Source organism: Bombus vancouverensis, chromosome 12 (genome assembly GCF_051014615.1).
Source record: "Bombus vancouverensis nearcticus chromosome 12, iyBomVanc1_principal, whole genome shotgun sequence".
NCBI lineage: Eukaryota > Metazoa > Arthropoda > Insecta > Hymenoptera > Apidae > Bombus > Bombus vancouverensis.
Genome location: NC_134922.1, coordinates 5,777,240 through 5,790,231, shown reverse-complemented (window position 1 = coordinate 5,790,231; position 12,992 = coordinate 5,777,240). Strand labels below are relative to the sequence as shown.

The window sequence follows — 12,992 nt, the reverse complement described above, 5'->3', positions numbered from 1 at the left end:
TTAACAAAAGTGCAAGCAACAAAAATTGCTCGCCATATTTTTCTAACCAAGATAAGTCCATGAAACCGGGCAATGAATGCTATTGCGTTGTTTGACTAATAAACTGTATTCGCCGTGAATAAGTAGCGCAGATAACAAGAATATTTCGTGGTTTGTTTATTGTGAATTTTACCAACATTCTTCCAAACAGTACTCCCGCATCTCGTTTCCTTTTCCGCGTTGGTAACACGCTCGCGGTTTCGTGGTTACACGGGAAAATGCGTGCAACTCGGATATTTCATGTGGATGGATAAATTCGATGTTTCGGAATATCTGAAATTCTCTTGAATTTCCAAATATCCCAGTGATTTTTGATAATTACATATGCGTGTTTTTACGTTTCGAAGAGCGCAGGTGCGATTAACAAATTGCAATTCTATACTTGTATACTATTTTGTATTATAAATTTCACATTCTCTTTGTGTATATATAACAGAAAAACGACAGGAGAGAAGCTTCTATCTATGACAAGTTTTATATTAGCATCACAAAGCCTGTATTTGTAGATTAACGTATTGGAACATTTTTAACATTGGAGTATTTCTCTTTAATCATCAAATAGCCTAAACATTAGAAAATCAACAAAAATAGACCTATCAACGTAACTGTTAATAGCCTACAAGGAATAAACTATGTGATCATGATGACAAAAATTAATTATTGCCTGAATCGTTCATCCCAAATTCTTCTATTCCCCTTTTAAGGCGTTAACGATCTTTCTTCTTCTTTTTTGTTAAAAAAAGGAACAAGATCGTAACATTTCACACATTTTAACAAAATTAAAAGAGATCCTACGAGCATTAAATTTTAAAGTATCATCCTGTACACTACTCGCTGTGGAGAAGCAAAAATTTCTATGGATGTTACGAACCAAGGAAATTTGCCACATTCATAACGGAAATTGCGTTTATATCCATGAATTACTCGTTAGTAGATTAAAGTTCGCTCTTTTGACACCGATAAATTCATCTTTCGTGTTAGAAACGCTTATTATTCCAGCGTGGTTCTACCAGCTAGAAGGGGGAAGGGTTAGTAATGAAGTCACGTAAGTTTTCTCAATGCAAATGCGCCCGACGAATATCTGGGGAAGATAAATTCTTCGGGATTCTGGTCTCCTTTTGATGGTAATGCACGTCAACAGGGAAATATCGATATCACGATAATTCGTTCATGAAACGTACCATGAAATTATTCCGGTCTCCCCCTTCGACCAATCGTCATCCGTTTCAAAAAGATCGTTTTGTTCCTCCGCGTAGTTTATTTTACGATAAATTTCCACTTCAAATCCTTTTGCGTCGCTTGCAATTGACACGGTCAACGTCCAAAGGAAGAAGGTGTATAAGGAGAAAGGTAAACAGGGTGGGAAGAGTCTCATCTTGCTGACCCTACAATACATCAAAGGAATCTTTACATACCATGACGATATCGATGTTAAATGCGAGGAAAAACGTGGATTTTTACGTTGCTTATTGTATGCAGTTTAGACGTTCATAAGAAGAGAATTTTCCATAAGAAGGGAATAAGCTTGTGAATGCTGTGATCGAAAGGTTGAAGCGAGGAACTTACAGTATCGACGACAAGACAGTTTTTAATTTAATTTCAATGAAACGGTAGAAACCCACTGGATCGTAATGTATTGCAAAGTATGCGTTACAAAAGTTTAAACAAAGAATTCTTAGACACGCCAAAAGAGACAGGGAAAGCTTTCGGTACGGAAAAAAAATCGCTTACAATTGGACACATTCTATGGGCGGAGACAGAGTTACTAAATTTAAAAGTGAAGCTACGTGGTAAAAATGTATCAACTTTTCTGAATGTGCTCGCAGCGGCGTAGAAATTTAACAATTTAAGCAATGATAGACAGTGAACGTCTTGCGAATACAGATAGGAAAATTTTAGTATTAGATGAGAGGAAAATGTGACGTAACTATGAAGAGAAGGAAATTTGTTAATAAGAAATATTCATTTCTAAAGCATTCGAAATATGAAAATTGTGATTTTGAAGTATAGCCACTGGAATATTAGTAATCATTGAATTCCTTTCTGAAAAAAACTAAAAATTATTCGTTATTAAAAATATTGAATTAATAGATATTGAATAAAAACAAATGTATAAATTTACAAAAAAGTACAATACGTATAGCTTTGTTTTATTTCAATAATAGAAATTCAGAAAAACTAATTTGTGATTTTATTTCTCCAAGAGCAGTTTGAAAACACAGATACAGAATATTGCTTACAAATAAGTTTATTTGTTTCGGAGGTAGGTACACGAGTGTAAAACGTGGGAGTAATTTACGAAATTCTCCGAGTTTTTCCTTTTTATCGTCGTATATTTGAAACCAGCTTTTATCGAGTTTTTGTTTTGCCCCGCTATTCTCTAGTAGATTCTACAATGCTTGTTTCCAACACGCAGCAGTAAACGTGATCTGAGATCGAGTAGAAGCCCGTTGAATTAGAGATGGTTGATACATTTTTTAATCTATAGTCTCCGAGGCGAGTAAGGTATATGTTACGATTTTTATGTTCCCTTTTACTACTCCATCCTGATTATTTCGTTCTACTATAAAATTTTCAATCGGGTCTCTTTTTTTCTTTATCGTTCTTTATCTTTCGCCTTATAAAACGTGAAAATTCGAACCTGTTTAATCCTCCATACATCTGTATCTTTTTAAAAATTCATCTTATATTCCGCTGCACAAGCAATTTTTCTTCTTAAGTTTACTTTCTCCGTGTCCTTTTTATTTTCACTTTTGTTTTGAATTTTATTTATTTTTATTTTTACTCTTCCTATTTTTAATTTCAGACATTTGTATTTTTACCATTGTTACAGAGTACTAATCTCTAGTAAGTAATTTTTAGTAATAACTGGATTACTTGAGGGAATTTTATTTATTAAAAATTAATTTAACATCGCAGTATATTTTACAATTGAAGATACTGAATACTAAATATGAATTTGCTAATAATAAACGATACCAAGAAAATGGTTGTTTATACATTCGATTTATTCTCTCGTATGGATTAAATCTATTTCGATTTATGCCAACATTTTGGAAGCATCCTCTACAATAACTGTCCCAAGACGTTCGTGCAGGGTTGCATGTTCGAACGAAAGATTCGAAGTAGAACGTTGCAATAGAATTCCATTTCTATCCTGAAGAATAGCCAAAATAAGCCAGGTTAAATTCCAAATTCCGTCGGATCAACTTTCCTAGATGTTCCGAATAAACGTCACTCGGTTCCTCTCTGCTAGATTGAATCTCATCTCTCGACGATTTCTCCGCGTTTCCGTGCCGCGATAAATCTGCAAACGTGATCCCGTCTTCTAAGCTGCGAATCAAAAAACTTCTCCTGCTTATCTTCCACACACATACATACACACATACATCCTTGCCTTTTGTATTCTCTTAATTTTCTCTTATAACGGCAGACTTACCTTAATCGAGATTACGTAAGTAATATAAAATGGAAGATTAACTTTGTAACAAAAGGAGATGCAGAATTTTTCCCACGTATAGGAATAATAAAGTAAGAAAAATGAAAGATGAAAGGAGAAGAGAGATAGAAGTTAAATTAAGATATTTCAAAGATTTATATATCCATGTATATCGTGCAGATTTCATTAATTTTTTTTTTTTTTTTGTTATTGGCTATTGTGAGATGAACACTTCATATAGAGTCAAGTTTCGTGGCAGTCATTTTTATAGTTGGCAGAAGATTGAAAAATTATTTCTATACTGGTATGAATGAAACAATATCTCACATTCTTTTTTCTTTCTCTTTCTTTTTATCGAAGTAACTTGGATATCAATGAAGAGATTATTTTACAGTATACCGTACATTCGAGATACCGTTTCGTTTATAATATAGTTTATTTCTTTTTTTCATCCCTCGCACTGAAATTGAGTGAAACGAGTAAAATGAGATAATATTATTTACTCTCCTCTGTACTTCGCAATGCTTCTTTAAAGGAACAACGACGATTTCATAGTTCAACAAAATAATGACCGACGTGATTCTTCATAAACGTAAAATGATTACGGGATACGAAGCGAGCCGAGCTTTGAATAACGATCCGACCGTACAGCTTTATCCCTATTCTATGTGACGTATGCGCGAAACGATTCAAATAGCCAATAACGTCTAACCGATGGTCGTCGATAGTCAAATAATAGCTGACGAAGCAGGGAAACCAAATCGATCGGTTCTAATCTCTAATCCAAGCCACAATCTCGCGAGAATATGGTTTTGGTGGCGAGACTGCGGCCCTATCCCAGGATTCCACGAATGGCTGGCATAGTTTTCGACGATGGTATTTAGTAATTAGCCTACTGCCATCGGAGCGTCGTGCTTCTCGTGCCTGCACGCTCCAGAAACCCGGCCTTTCTTCCCAAATGTAGAAACCACGATTTTTACGACGTCTACCGAAATTATCTTCTTCCACGCTGCTTCACTTCGAGATTCTTTTATCATCTTTCGATTCTATCTGTTCTTTCTCGTATAAAGAAAGGGATAAGTCTGATTCGGAGCATGGAGAAATTCATAATTCCAGCTTCTCCTTCGTTTCTTCTTTACGTTCTTCCTCGTTTTATCTTGTCCTTTGTTCAAAACAGATTGTTCGAAATCGAAATGTTTAATCCCTCGTTGTTCTTCCTCGCACAGCGAAAAGAACAAATCCAATTTGGAGCATAGAAATTCACGATTTCGAGTTCCTTCTTTCCTTCTTTTCTTTCTTAATCTCTTTCATTTTCTCTGCTATTTGGCACGAATCGGACGAAATGGAAACGCTCGATTGTTAATGTTTCTTTCTTTTCTCGTATAAGGAGAAGAATAAATTTGATTGAAAGCATAGAAATTCGTGGTTTCCGAGTCCTTCTTGCGTATTTCTCTCGTTTCTCATTTTTTAAACTTGCTTTTTATTTGCAACGAATCGACCGAAATCGAGACGTTTAGTTATTGCGGAGCTACGTTCTATCGAGCTGATTTTTTTTTTTAGGTTTGAATTGTTCTTGTTTAATTGGATTTGCAGCCTTTCGACATCGACCACCTGGTTTTGGCGTGTTAGAAACAATGAAACAACCACAGGGCGAAGCGATCTCTTGCGCAAAGGCAAATGATGGACGAGTGAGGTGAAATGTTTGTTTTTTACGCCAACCTTTGGTTTACGTGAAATCAATTTTCTATGTATTCTACTTCGGCAAGGCAACTATAGTTTTATAACGAATAATAGAAGCCGTATTCCTGGTAGTTCTTTGTCGAATGAAATATGGGGCAAACTTTAGTACAGAAGAAGCCAGTAACTGTTAAATAAATAATTTCTAATAAATTTCGAAAGTAAAGTTTTACAGTTTCCTACGTTCGTTAAATATTGTTTAACAACGGGTAGTCTATCACTAGCTTTTTTAACAGAATATTATATTTTCACGATCAAACATTCACAGACTCTTAAATCATAAATCAAATCAAATTAGTAAGGAAGCTACAGTATATACAATATACACATCATCTCGTCATCTAGAAAGTTAAATATTTTTGCAAGATAAAATAATATCGAACAATGTTTTTCGTGATTATTATTGAAATATACGTGACAACGATATCAACGAATATCAACGATATCGCCTGTATTATTCCACGAATTTATTAAATGGATTCTTCATTTGTGTATAAAGAATGTAATAAATTCGCGTCTGAAGAGAATAAGTCGTAAGGAAGAAAAATAAGAAATGAAAAAGGAAGGAAAATAACGAAAGAGAGGACGAAGCAGAAGCTGATAAAACTGTAAGGACGAAGGAGTGGGGTTGAGAATGGGGATCGTAAAGAAGAAGAAATGAGCGATTCTCGACCACAGGTACAGAAACTACGGAACTTGAAATAGTCAAGAGAAATTCTGTTGAGTTGATCGATATTTTTTGGTTACTCGCCAAATACTTGGCCGCTTTGTGGATATCCAGTCAACAGGAATGATATTCCGCAGGAATTCTCGCTAGAGTTTGGCACAGTTCGAAATATCCGCGAAGTTGTTCTCTCCTTAGCTATGTAGTTGCAAATTTTCCAGCGAAAATTTTTCTTTCGGGATTAAGACGAATCTCGGCGGAACGTTACATTTACAACTCATCGTGGGGAAATTTTTGCCCTAGATTCAACCTCTTCGTTTTTTTCTTTCTTTTTTTTTTTTGCTGGCTGCTGTACGAAATTTTATTGCGTTACTCAATATCCGTCAGTGGCACTTTATTCCATTGGATTTCCCGGAAAAGTACACGGCAATTCGATTTCAGTGAAAACACTACTGTTTCAACTGGAGTTAACTTCGGAGAAAGTTGTAACAAATTATTGCTTATTGAATTCTCGCCGCGATATTGCGATATAATTTTCGAAGTGTCACGTCACTCTAAATGAAAAATGACCGATACCGAGCAGTAACAAATTCTTCCTCGTGCGAAATATATGGAAATTATCGGCAACTAAGGGATACAAAATCTTTGCTAAAACTAAGTACATAAAAATTATCAGAATAATAATAAATCTTGTTGGGGGTATTCGATATATGGAAATTATTGATTCGAAGATATAACGCTCTTCTTTATGGAGCTAAATATATGAAAACTGCCGATATGAAACGATAAAAAATTATTTAAAGGTATTAGGTATATACAAATTATTCATACGAAGCCGTAGCAAATTTTCTACTGGGGCTAAATTCATAAAAATCATCTATATGATGCAATAAAAAGTTTTTTTATGGGGAGGTGGATTAGGTATGTAAAAATTATTGATATCGCTATAGCGAATTTTTTTCTCCTGTTAAATATATAAAATTTATCGATACGAAGCGATAAAGAAGCTTTTTTATTGGAACTGAGTATATACAAATTATAGATATGGAGCAATAAAAGTAATTTTTATGGCAGTAAACGTGCCGTGATTCGAGTGAATATTTTTATTTTGATAAAGGACAGAGAGTATTTAGTAATACGAAGGGACTGCGAGAATCTAATTGCATGGAAGAAATATCGAATCGCTTGTGAATTATTCATGACGGTTGATATTCTTTAATTTAACCATCGTTTAGTGGTTTGGGATAGGTTAGGACGGGCGATTGAAGAAGTAATGGCTAGAAATGGATTCACTGACAATTCCTGTTTGACTACACTTGGCAAATCTATTTTCGCTCGTTCCCTTTGACTGATCTGTTTATTCTTTAACTAACGACTACGTTACTCACTCTATGACAGATAAAATGGTATTACGTTTGATCAGCTGGTGTTGATTCTCGAAATGAAATAAATTTTGTGAAAGACCTTTGAAAAATCACGATATGAACTAAGCACAGATTTTCATTATGACATCAATTTTAAACTCTTCGATCGTAACTATAAATTATTAGATAGAATTAATTGAGAAAATTTGAATCACGAAGTATTTAACAAACGCCATTGATTTCTATTTATCGTCGCTATTTTTTGAAATCTGTAATTAACAGAGTTTCTAAAAATCAATAGAAAATAAATACACCGCTTTTCATTACCACGACGCTCGAGTTTACAGAATTCGCGAAACCATTACGTCTAAACGTTAACGCGTATTTCTCGAGATCTGCAATCAACAGGATTTCTCCAAAAATAAATAGGAACTAGGTGAAATAAAAGGTCTAGGGAATCGGTCTAGAAATTTCATTTCCAACATCTCATATTTTCTTCGTTTTATCCAGTAGTTTCATTTAGACGTTTCAATTATTCAGTCTCATAACAACTGCTCGCCTTATACGATGAAGTTTAATCGCAAGGTCCGTCAACGTGCATTCTCCTTTCAAATAGGAAAACGGAAGTCGATGTCGAGAGCCGGGAAACATCGGTTTGTTTTGGATATAAGAACAATGGCACGATGGAAAAGGAACGATCGCGTGAAAAACACACGAATGAGTGACGTGGTTGGATGGGTGTAAATTCGCACGTTCGTGGGGAGACGCGATCTCGAAGAAGCGCGCCAACGGGGGTCGTAAATTCCCGTTACGATTGACTAATCCACGCCGCTGCTCGCTGCGGATCCGTCGAACACGACGCGGAGTTTCGTTGTTTCGCTCGATGCCTTGATCACGGCGTGGTGTGGTAGATAATACCCGCCTTCGTCGGCGTTGTCGGGACTGATTTTTGACATGTGTCCCCGATTTAGATAATCTTGCATTACCGCTCGATAGGTGGAGGAATTCGACCTCGACGGCTGCTCTCCTTGGTGTAACATCGTGTGGTGTCGTCCTCCGCACACCCGACATGAGCTGGCGTGACAATCACGTGCTGTGTACCCCTTCTTCAGGCAATTCAAGCATAAAGACGCCCTTGTAGCGTCCTTCAAGCGTTCACTTACGGTTTTGGCCTTGAATGAATCGCATCTCCAGACGGGGTGTTGTCCTTGGCATGTGGGGCATGCCGGAGCAACCTGTGTCGCTGTGAATACATGTTTTCGTGGCGCGCGTTGACGGGCCCGAATGGTTTGTTCTGGCGAAGATCTTGGTTGTTGAACCCGCGCCCTATCCGCATATGTTGTAGGGCGTGTTGGGTTTTGGTAGGTTGGTTTGATGGCTTCCAACACTTTACAGTGACCGTGTAGGAAGTTGAACAGGTCTTCGACACTTGGGAAAGGTGTATGTTCGATCCTTTCCTCCCATCTGAACCTTGTCTCGGGGTCTAATTTGGAGGTGAGCAGGTATAGCAACACAGTATCCACGGTGGTTTGCTTGGGGGCTTGCAAAGCCTTATAGTGGACTTCGGTTTGGTTTAAATACGATCGTATATCTTGATACGTTGGCCGCTGCAGGGGGGCAGTGTCGAATAACGCCTTCAAATGATTGTCCACGATTTTTGTTGGCTGATTGTACCGTGTTTCCAACAGTGCCCATGCCACTGAATAATTACTGGCGGTGTTTGCTAAGGATGCTATCGAGTCGGCAGCTTCCTGCGTTAAACACGATCGTAGATACATGAGTCGCGTACAGTCATCAAGACGGGCATTTTCGTGTATTGTGCACCGGAATTGATCCGCGAATCCGGGCCAATCTTCGTACGCTCCCGAAAAGGTCAGTAGCTGCATTTTTGGTATAGCAATCTCCTGGTACCCTAGCTCTGAGTTCGGTGTGCACGGTACGATGAATGTACTCCTGTCGATTGCGTCTCTGCTTGTTGTCGAGGGGGTTGTTGCTGGTATTAGGTTAAAGAGATCTAGGAGCCGTATGTCAATCTCCTGATACTCTTGCGATAAAGAGGCTGCACGAGCAACTTCCCCCTCATCTAACGCTTCTAACTCGTCTAGAACCGCGCTGGATTGGAAATAAGCTCCAACGAATGCGCATCGACTATGATTGTACCGATAAAGCCTCCTTTCTTCCGCAAGGCGGCAAGAAAATTGCTTTCGCCCCCACCTGATTACTTTTTCAATTATTTCTATCGTTCGAGCATATATACTTCTCTTAACCTTTCTCCTTGTTAATTTGTTTGCAGGTTTCTCGGGTTAAGCTTAGGATAGTTTCTTTTTAGTTTCATTTGTGTTTAGAAGTTTAGAAGAGAATAACGACGATGGAAATTGTAATAATTTTATATTAAATTATATTAACCGATAATATTCGAGTTAGTGTCAATATTAAATAATTTTATATCGGCGAGAAATTCGAATAATTTCATAAGTACTAAGATACATAAGTAGACTGTGGATTTTTAGGCATCTACAGGAAATTTGAAAATGCAGAATTCCACAGAATGCACATCATATGAGAAAACGTGTAAAATATCTAAAGTATAGTACTTCCTATAACAAGTGATGGGTAAAATAATTTTTTACCGCGGTTCTATTTTTTCAACCATATATTTCCATAAACATGAATTTGCATAAAAATCCTCAGTCTATTAATTACCAATATATATAATTTTATGTTGCCCAGAAGTTGGAATAATTTTACAACGAATAGAATACAATCTATTCTATGTTTTCACACCGATACACATTTTATTAATACTTATAATTGTGAAGAATTGACGCCCTCTAGTGAAATTGCATCAACAAGTTTGTTGTTTTGTTGTCCTGTAGAAAAAATTTTACATCTTCGTATTGGTTTTATTAAAAAGAATTTATCCGCGAGAAAGTTATGTTATCAATTTAAGCAGACCTGGGAACGGTATCGCGAAGTTGCTTTATTATCCGCAGGAAAAATGTTCGAAAGTATTTCGCGATTTCGTATTGATTTGATTAAAAGAAATGCAGTCGTGGATAATTTATGTATCGATTCACGTAGAGATGGGAATTATGTCGCGAAGTTTATTATGCATCGAACGAACACGTTCGTGCAAAATATTATAAATATTCATATTAGAGTTAATTAAAAAGTTTGTAAGTACCGAAATCTTTTATCATTTTAGTAATCTGTTTAATAAATTGCAATTAAAAATACGATTAAAGGTAAGAAGAAATAAGTAAGCATTATACGATACAATTTTTCGCTTATAGCTTCCGTGGAAATTGGATTTGACCAATTAATTCGATATACACGAGCTTGACGAATTTACAAATTAAACAGTTTCGAAAACACGACCTGAAATCAACAAATTTTATTTGAACTTTTCGTTGCACCACAACCGGCTTGTTCCAAAAATTATTCACATCCTGTGTAATCTTCGTAACTCAAACTCGTACGTTTGAATAGTCGTACAAACGTTGAAAGACACACAATATATCGAACCGGCGACATTTGTTCAGTTTCTCCGCGAGAAATTAGAAACGATGATTCGTTTGCTCTCCGATTTCTAGTGTTACCCATCCTATAACACACACATATATATGTACACAATATATAACGTGATATGTTTTGTGTTTCAGGTGAGTATCGCAGCCGGACGAGCTTCGGTTTTAATTAAACTACGCGAGTGAGTACGGATAAATCTTAATTTATAACTGCGAATAAAATAAATTGCGCGAGATCATCATGCACTTTGCAATAACACTCAACCCGCGCGAATATGTATCATGAAAATTTCAGAACGCCAATAGCGTTCGGATTCGAATTGCGCTCGTTCCGTATTTATATATTTGACAATTCCTACAGGAACGTATTTTTCACGGTGGATGAGCGATATTTTACAATATTCATGTTCATCAAAAAAATATCACTTTGTCCGAGCGTAATTTAACGCAATTATATTGTTCGACAGCGTCGACAAACGATGCCTGCTTTATTCGTTACAATATTTTATTTATCGTAACGTTAGCACGGCTTTAATGAATTTTAATAATTTTAATCTGTCAATATACTCCATCGTCAACTGCACGTCGAGATTATTTTTATCTATGATACGTTATTCGGAATAATTCGTCTTCCATTTGCTTATACGTATATATTTTTAAACGTTAATCTAATTGCTTGTGATTCCAACGAATATCGTATTAAGAGGTTTTATCGTTGCCCAATGTTGATTTCATTATGACTTTAGACTGGCGTTACACATCGGTATACACCTTTTGTAAGCATCGATAATTGACTGTTTGCAGTGGCCAAGCACGGGACAAACCACGTGTTGAATTTCCCTGTAGAGTTGCTTCAACAACCCCCTACAAATCTATCAGGCACACGTTAACCGAGCTTTCGAATCGAGAACACGCGTGCATGTGTTGCATTCTTGCGTCTAAAATCACCGTTGAACAAATAGGGGTACGCGCGAATCGGAAAACGAATTATTTAGGCTCGCAGCCTCGACAATTGATTCTATTCCGTGAGTAAATTACAAGGAAATTAGATTTTAATACTCGCGGGGCAAAATATCGCGATAATACTGTTAAGGATAGTTTTCTGCATTTTCTAGTGTGTAAATTAATATCTTTTTTCAAGATTCAGCGTCTTCCTTCTGCAATGGGATATTCAAGAAAAATTATGGAAATTTCAAGTTTTATAAAAGTTTGAGAGAGAGATCGTCCTGTGAAAAGAAGAATGGTCTTCGAGATTTAATAATTTAATTCTTCAATTGGATATTTTTGATGTATATATAAAATTATATTATAGAAAATTTAGACACGTGTACCTGTAGCAAGCATATTAAAAATTGTTTTAATGCATCAAGGGACTGATCAAATAAATCAATTCTTGAATCTACAACGTTAGTATAGATAGCTATGCGAATCGCGCTATTAAAATGGCTACATGTCGTAAGTTGTTGTTCAGAATGATGAAGCGAATTGAAATTCCTTGAATTTCTGGAAGAAGCGTTTAGAGAGAATATCTGAATAATGTCAGGACAAGGTACATATAACACCATTGGATATCTTACAATCAAAAATGATGTCAAACAGCATCCTTCTGTCGTTCAATGACTGAAAGATAAAAATTTGATCTACATAAAGTTATTGAAATTCCACATTCTGTTAAAATTTGAGCAAAACGAAAGGATGATTTTCAAGATTCGATAGGCTGATTCTCCAATAAGATATTTTATTTAAGAGAAACTACTGAAATTTTAAATGCTATTAGAATATGAAGGTCAGAAAGACCGATCTTCGAAATTCAGCATTTCAGTCTTCCAATAATCTATTTTGTATGGAACAAAATTATTAATAATTTGAAATCTCATTATTTGAGGCTGCGGATATTTTAATCACTTTACTATTTAAATAAAACTTCGCTCGGAGATCTAGTGCCAGAAGATCCTTAATATCCAGGATTTCTCTTTCAATGGTACGAACTTTTCTTCTAGTTCCATATAAATGGTCTTTTGCTAAGAAATATTTCACGAACATAATTATAGAGGATTGTGGAAGTTAGCTCGGTCCATTGGATTCGGTGAAGTTGTGAAGTGATCATACGTCTCCCTAGAGAGGAAGCACATGTTCGTCCCCATAACAATAGAACACACGGTTTAGGTTAGACAGCGTGATCAGATAATGGAGCACCAAGAGTGCATTACACTGTATAGTCG

At 36.2% G+C, this 12,992-nt stretch overlaps 1 protein-coding gene and 1 long non-coding RNA gene across 5 annotated transcripts in view; both read left to right on the top strand.

The window, feature by feature from the left end:
- Positions 1–11,736, top strand: part of LOC117155567 (uncharacterized) — a 44,979-nt gene extending 33,243 nt beyond the window's left edge. The window contains exon 3 of one of the 2 annotated variants that reach the window (XR_013059647.1): positions 11,575–11,736. This is a non-coding gene — a long non-coding RNA (uncharacterized LOC117155567). Of the gene's footprint in view, positions 1–10,905; positions 10,925–11,574 lie in introns of those variants that run through there. The other variant, XR_013059648.1, reaches the window with a different exon arrangement.
- Positions 1–12,992, top strand: part of rho-5 (rhomboid-5) — a 287,901-nt gene that overhangs the window by 173,751 nt on the left and 101,158 nt on the right. The window lies entirely within an intron of this gene.